This window comes from Oncorhynchus nerka, unplaced genomic scaffold (genome assembly GCF_034236695.1).
Source record: "Oncorhynchus nerka isolate Pitt River unplaced genomic scaffold, Oner_Uvic_2.0 unplaced_scaffold_1336, whole genome shotgun sequence".
Taxonomy (NCBI): Eukaryota; Metazoa; Chordata; class Actinopteri; order Salmoniformes; family Salmonidae; genus Oncorhynchus; species Oncorhynchus nerka.
This window is the reverse complement of record NW_027040011.1, coordinates 117,260-123,259: the sequence shown is the minus strand read 5'-3', so window position 1 is coordinate 123,259 and position 6,000 is coordinate 117,260. Positions and strand designations below refer to the sequence as shown.

The 6,000-nt window shown below is 47.6% G+C and overlaps 1 long non-coding RNA gene across 1 annotated transcript in view; it reads right to left on the bottom strand.

The window, feature by feature from the left end:
* Nucleotides 1-1,448: 1,448 nt before the first annotated feature.
* LOC135568915 (uncharacterized) overlaps nucleotides 1,449-6,000 on the bottom strand; it is a 38,522-nt gene continuing 33,970 nt past the window's right edge. Inside the window, exon 2 of the long non-coding RNA XR_010462763.1 lies at nucleotides 1,449-2,706. This is a non-coding gene — a long non-coding RNA (uncharacterized LOC135568915). The remainder of the gene's footprint in view (nucleotides 2,707-6,000) is intronic.

The window sequence follows — 6,000 nt, the reverse complement described above, 5'->3', positions numbered from 1 at the left end:
CTGGGAGTCACCACCGATACAGGCTAGCGTTCCCATTAAATTAAGCATGTTGAACATAGACTCAGATATATACAGGCTGACAGACATGTTGAACATAGACTCAGATATATACAGGCTGACAGAGGTACATGTTGAACATAGACTCAGATATATACAGGCTCACAGACATGTTGAACATAGACTCAGATATATACAGGCTGACAGAGGTACATGTTGAACATAGACTCAGATATACCCTAACGCTCAAAAGTTTGGGGTCAGTTAGAAATGTCCTTGTTTTTGAAAGAAAACCACATTTTTTTGTCCATTAAAGTTATATAATTACAGTGTAGACATTGTTAATGTTTTAAATGACTATTGTAGCTGGAAATGGCAGATTTTTTATGGAATATCTACATAGGCGTACAGAGGCCCATTATCAGCAACCATCACTTCTGTGTTCCAATGGTACGTCGTGTTAGCTAATCCAAGTTTATCATTTTAAAAGGCTAATTGATCATTAGAAAACCATTTTGCCGTTATGTTAGCACAGCTGAAAACTGTAGTTCTGATTAAAGAAGCAATAAAACTGGCCTTCTTTAGACTAGTTGAGTATCTGGAGCATCAGCATTTGTGGGTTTGATTACAGGCTCAAAATGGCAGGAAACAAAGACCTTTCTTCAGGAAACTCGTCAGTCTCTTCTTGTTCTGAGAAATGAAGGCTGTTCCATGTGAGAAGTTGCCAAGAAACTGAAGATCTCGTACAACGCTGTGTACTACTCCCTTCACAGAACAGCACAAACTGGCTCTAACCAGAATAGAAAGAGGAGTGGGAGGCCCCGGTGCACAACTGAGCAAGAGGACAAATACATTAGAGAGTCTAGTTTGAGAAACAGACGCCTCACAAGTCCTCAACTGGCAGCTTCATTAAATAGTATCCAAAACACCAGTCTCAACGTCAACAGTGAAGAGGCGACTCCCGGGATGCTGGCCTTCTAGGAAGAGTTCCTCTGTCCAGTCTCAACGTCAACAGTGAAGAGGCGACTCCGGGATGCTGGCCTTCTAGGAAGAGTTCCTCTGTCCAGTCTCAACATTAACAGTGAAGGCGAGGGATGACCTTCTAGAAGAGTTCCTCTGTCCAGGATGAAGAGGCTGGGATGCTGACTTCTAGGAAGAGTTCCTCTGTCCAGTCTCAACGTCAACAGTGAAGAGGCGACTCGGGATGCTGACCTTCTAGGAAGAGTTCCTCTGTCCAGTCTCAACGTTAACAGTGAAGAGGCGACTCCGGGATGTTGCCCTTCTAGGCAGAGTTCCTCTGTCCAGTCTCACGTTAACAGTGAAGAGCGACTCTGGGATGCTGGCCTTCTAGGAAGAGTTCCTCTGTCCAGTCTCAACGTTAACAGTGAAGAGGCGACTCTGGGATGCTGGCCTTCTAGGCAGAGTTACAAAGAAAAAGCCAGACAGACAGAGAGCATGGAGTTGTGGTTTATTAAGGTTAGCTTTACCCTGCAAACAAAGATGAGAAAACACTGTCAAGACTGTGTCCCAAATGACACTCTATTCTCTATATAGTGCACGACCTTTGGCCAGACCCCTCCCTCCCCCCATAGGTCCTGGTGAAAAGTAGTGCACTATAAAGGGAAAAGGGTGCCATTTGAGAGGCATACAGGGATCTAGGCCAGACAGGGATCTAGGCCAGACAGAGATCTAGGCCAGACAATAAGTCCCCTGGGATAGGAGATGATCCACTGCTGAGATGTACATGAATAGAACCAAACAACATGCAGTTTCACACTGTAACATCACTACATCCCAAATAGCACCTTGTTCCCTAACTACTTCATACCAGGGCACAAAGGGGTCTCCCATCTATTCAGTAGTAGACTGACGTTAAAATGGAAAACCATAAAAGCAGAAATACAAATAGAGAAACACGAGAGAAAAAAAAACAAAAAAATGTTTGGATAAACAATCACAATGTGGTACGACAGTAGGACAGACACAGAGAGGGCTTTTACTGTGATCTAAACTCATTACCAACAAATATACCTGTTCCTCTGTGTCTGTTTCATTGTGGTCAAAATAAATACTTTTAATTAAAGATATCCACCATCTTAAATCAGAGTATCACACAACATGTCTTTAACCTCTCCTGTCCTTGTTTCCTTCCCTCGTCTCCTCTTCCTAACTCTCACATGCAGCTCCAGAATCCATCCGTCTTTGTCCAAGACTGAGAAGTTTTTCCTCATATAAAGCTAAACTAGGACCCATCCAAAACCCATTTCAACCAAACCTATAGGGCCAAATAAATATGTCAAATTCTTTCAAATACTCGAGCTACGCTTGATTTAGTTTGCCCAGTACAAAGTACTTGGAAATAATTTCCATATGTATTTGATCCAGGTCCCTTATTCATAAAGAGTCTCGGTGTATGAATGCTGATCAGTTTTGCCTTGTAGAACATAAGGATGATTGTAAAGGAGGGCCCTGATCCTGGATCAGCACTCTTCCTCCGAGACGCTCTATAAATACAGGCCCAGGTCCATGTCTTCCAGCCCCTCGGTCTCAGTGGAGTTTCTCCCACATGAAGACCACTAGGATAGCCACCACAGCCAGGCCGATAGACAACAGCTTCAGCCCCTCTCTGTCCAGGCTCCAGGGGCTCCAGGATACAGTCAGCACGCCTGAGGAGGAGACGGACCCATTCTGCTGGAGGGACAGCTGCTCCTGTAGAGAGACAGCAGAGAGTTAGCCAAGGTTACATTATAGAGAACTGTAGAGGAAGTGAGTTATCATCTGTTGTGAGCTACGGGGACACTCAATATGGCTGCCAGTCCACTCAATATGGCTGCCCCACTCAATATGGCTGCCAGTCCACTCAATATGGCTGCCAGTCCACTCAATATGGCTGCCAGTCCACTCAATATGGCTGCCAGTCCACTCAATGTGGCTGCCAGTCCACTCAATATGGCTGCCAGTCCACTCAATGTGGCTGCCAGTCCACTCAATGTGGCTGCCAGTCCACTCAATATGGCTGCCAGTCCACTCAATATGGCTGCCAGTCCACTCAATGTGGCTGCCAGTCCACCAATATGGCTGCCAGTCCACTCAATATGGCTGCCAGTCCACTCAATGTGGCTGCCAATATGGCTGCCAGTCCACTCAAATATGGCTGCCAGTCCACTCAATATGGCTGCCAGTCCACTCAATGTGGCTGCCAGTCCACTCAATATGGCTGCCAGTCCACTCAATGTGGCTGCCAGTCCACTCAATATGGGCTGCCAGTCCACTCAATATGGCTGCCAGTCCACTCAATATGGCTGCCAGTCCACTCAATATGGCTGCCAGTCCACTCCAATATGGCTGCCAGTCCACTCAATATGGCTGCCAGTCCACTCAATGTGGCTGCCAGTCCACTCAATATGGCTGCCAGTCCACTCAATATGGCTGCCAGTCCACTCAATATGACTGCCAGTCCACTCAATGGCTGCCAGTCCACTCAGACTGCCAGTCCACTCAATGTGGCTGCCAGTCCACTCAATATGGCTGCCAGTCCACTCAATATGGCTGCCAGTCCACTCAATATGGCTGCCAGTCCACTCCAGTCCACTAATGGCTGCCAGTCCACTCAATATGGCTGCCAGTCCACTCAATATGGCTGCCAGTCCACTCAATATGGCTGCCAGTCCACTCAATATGGCTGCCAGTCCACTCAATATGGCTGCCGGTCCACTCAATATGGCTGCCGGTCCACTCAATATGGCTGCCGGTCCACTCAATATGGCTGCCGGTCCACTCAATATGGCTGTCGGTCCCACTCAATATGGCTGTCGGTCCCACTCAATATGGCTGCCGGTCCACTCAATATGGCTGTCGGTCCCACTCAATATGGCTGCCGGTCCACTCAATATGGCTGCCGGTCCACTCAATATGGCTGCCGGTCCACTCAATATGGCTGCCGGTCCACTCAATATGGCTGCCGGTCCACTCAATATGGCTGCCAGTCCACTCAATGTGGCTGCCAGTCCACTAAATGTGGCTGCCAGTCCACTCAATATGGCTGCCAGTCCACTCAATATGGCTGCCAGTCCACTCAATATGGCTGCCAGTCCACTCAATATGGCTGCCAGTCCACTCAATATGGCTGTCGGTCCCACTCAATATGGCTGTCGGTCCCACTCAATATGGCTGTCGGTCCCACTCAATATGGCTGCCGGTCCACTCAATATGGCTGCCAGTCCACTCAATATGGCTGCCAGTCCACTCAATATGGCTGCCAGTCCACTCAATATGGCTGCCAGTCTCATTATGGCTGCCAGTCCACTCAATATGGCTGCCAGCCCACTCAATATGGCTGCCAGTCCACTCAATATGGCTGCCAGCCCACTCAATATGGCTGCCAGTCCACTCATTATGACATCATTGATTTTCCCATTCAAGGGATTCTATTTATACATGTTTAACTCTCAGAACTTCAGACAGTTGAGAAGAGACCTTTCTCCTTCCTGTCATTCATCTGAACCTGTAGATAGAGACCCTTCTCCTTCCTGTCACTCATCTGAACCTGTAGATAGAGACCTTTCTCCTTCCTGTCATTCATCTGAACCTGTAGATAGAGACCTTTCTCCTTCCTGTCATTCATCTGAACCTGTAGATAGAGACTTTTCTCCTTCCTGTCATTCATCTGAACCTGTAGATAGAGACCTTTCTCCTTCCTGTCATTCATCTGAACCTGTAGTTATCCTGCTCCCAAATGGAACACGATTCCCTAGTGTGTTCATACTAGACTGAACACTGAACTCATTCAGTCAGGTTTCAGTACAGTAGGCTCATGGACATGTCCCATTGTCCTCTCTGACACAATGAGACCCTGATGAAGACTAGTGGACATGTCCCATTGTCCTCTCTGACACAGTGAGACCCTGATGAAGACTAGTGGACATGTCCCATTGTCCTCTCTGACACAGTGAGACCCTGATGAAGACTAGTGGACATGTCCCATTGTCCTCTCTGACACAATGAGACCCTGATGAAGACTAGTGGACATGTCCCATTGTCCTCTCTGACACAATGAGACCCTGATGAAGACTAGTGGACATGTCCCATTGTCCTCTCTGACACAATGAGACCCTGATGAAGACTAGTGGACATGTCCCATTGTCCTCTCTGACACAGTGAGACCCTGATGAAGACTAGTGGACATGTCCCATTGTCCTCTCTGACACAGTGAGACCCTGATGAAGACTAGTGGACATGTCCCATTGTCCTCTCTGACACAATGAGACCCTGATGAAGACTAGTGGACATGTCCCATTGTCCTCTCTGACACAATGAGACCCTGATGAAGACTAGTGGACATGTCCCCTTGTCCTCTCTGACACAGTGAGACCCTAATGAAGACTAGTGGACATGTCCCATTGTCCTCTCTGACACAGTGAGACCCTGATGAAGACTAGTGGACATGTCCCATTGTCCTCTCTGACACAGTGAGACCCTGATGAAGACTAGTGGACATGTCCCATTGTCCTCTCTGACACAATGAGACCCTGATGAAGACTAGTGGACATGTCCCATTGTCCTCTCTGACACAATGAGACCCTGATGAAGACTAGTGGACATGTCCCATTGTCCTCTCTGACACAGTGAGACCCTGATGAAGACTAGTGGACATGTCCCATTGTCCTCTCTGACACAATGAGACCCTGATGAAGACTAGTGGACATGTCCCATTGTCCTCTCTGACACAATGAGACCCTGATGAAGACTAGTGGACATGTCCCATTGTCCTCTCACAGTGAGACCCTGATGAAGACTAGTGGACATGTCCCATTGTCCTCTCTGACACAGAGACCCTGATGAAGACTAGTGGACATGTCCCATTGTCCTCTCTGACACAGTGAGACCCTGATGAAGACTAGTGGACATGTCCCATTGTCCTCTCTGACACAATGAGACCCTGATGAAGACTAGTGGACATGTCCCATTGTCCTCTCTGACACAGTGAGACCCTGATGAAGACTA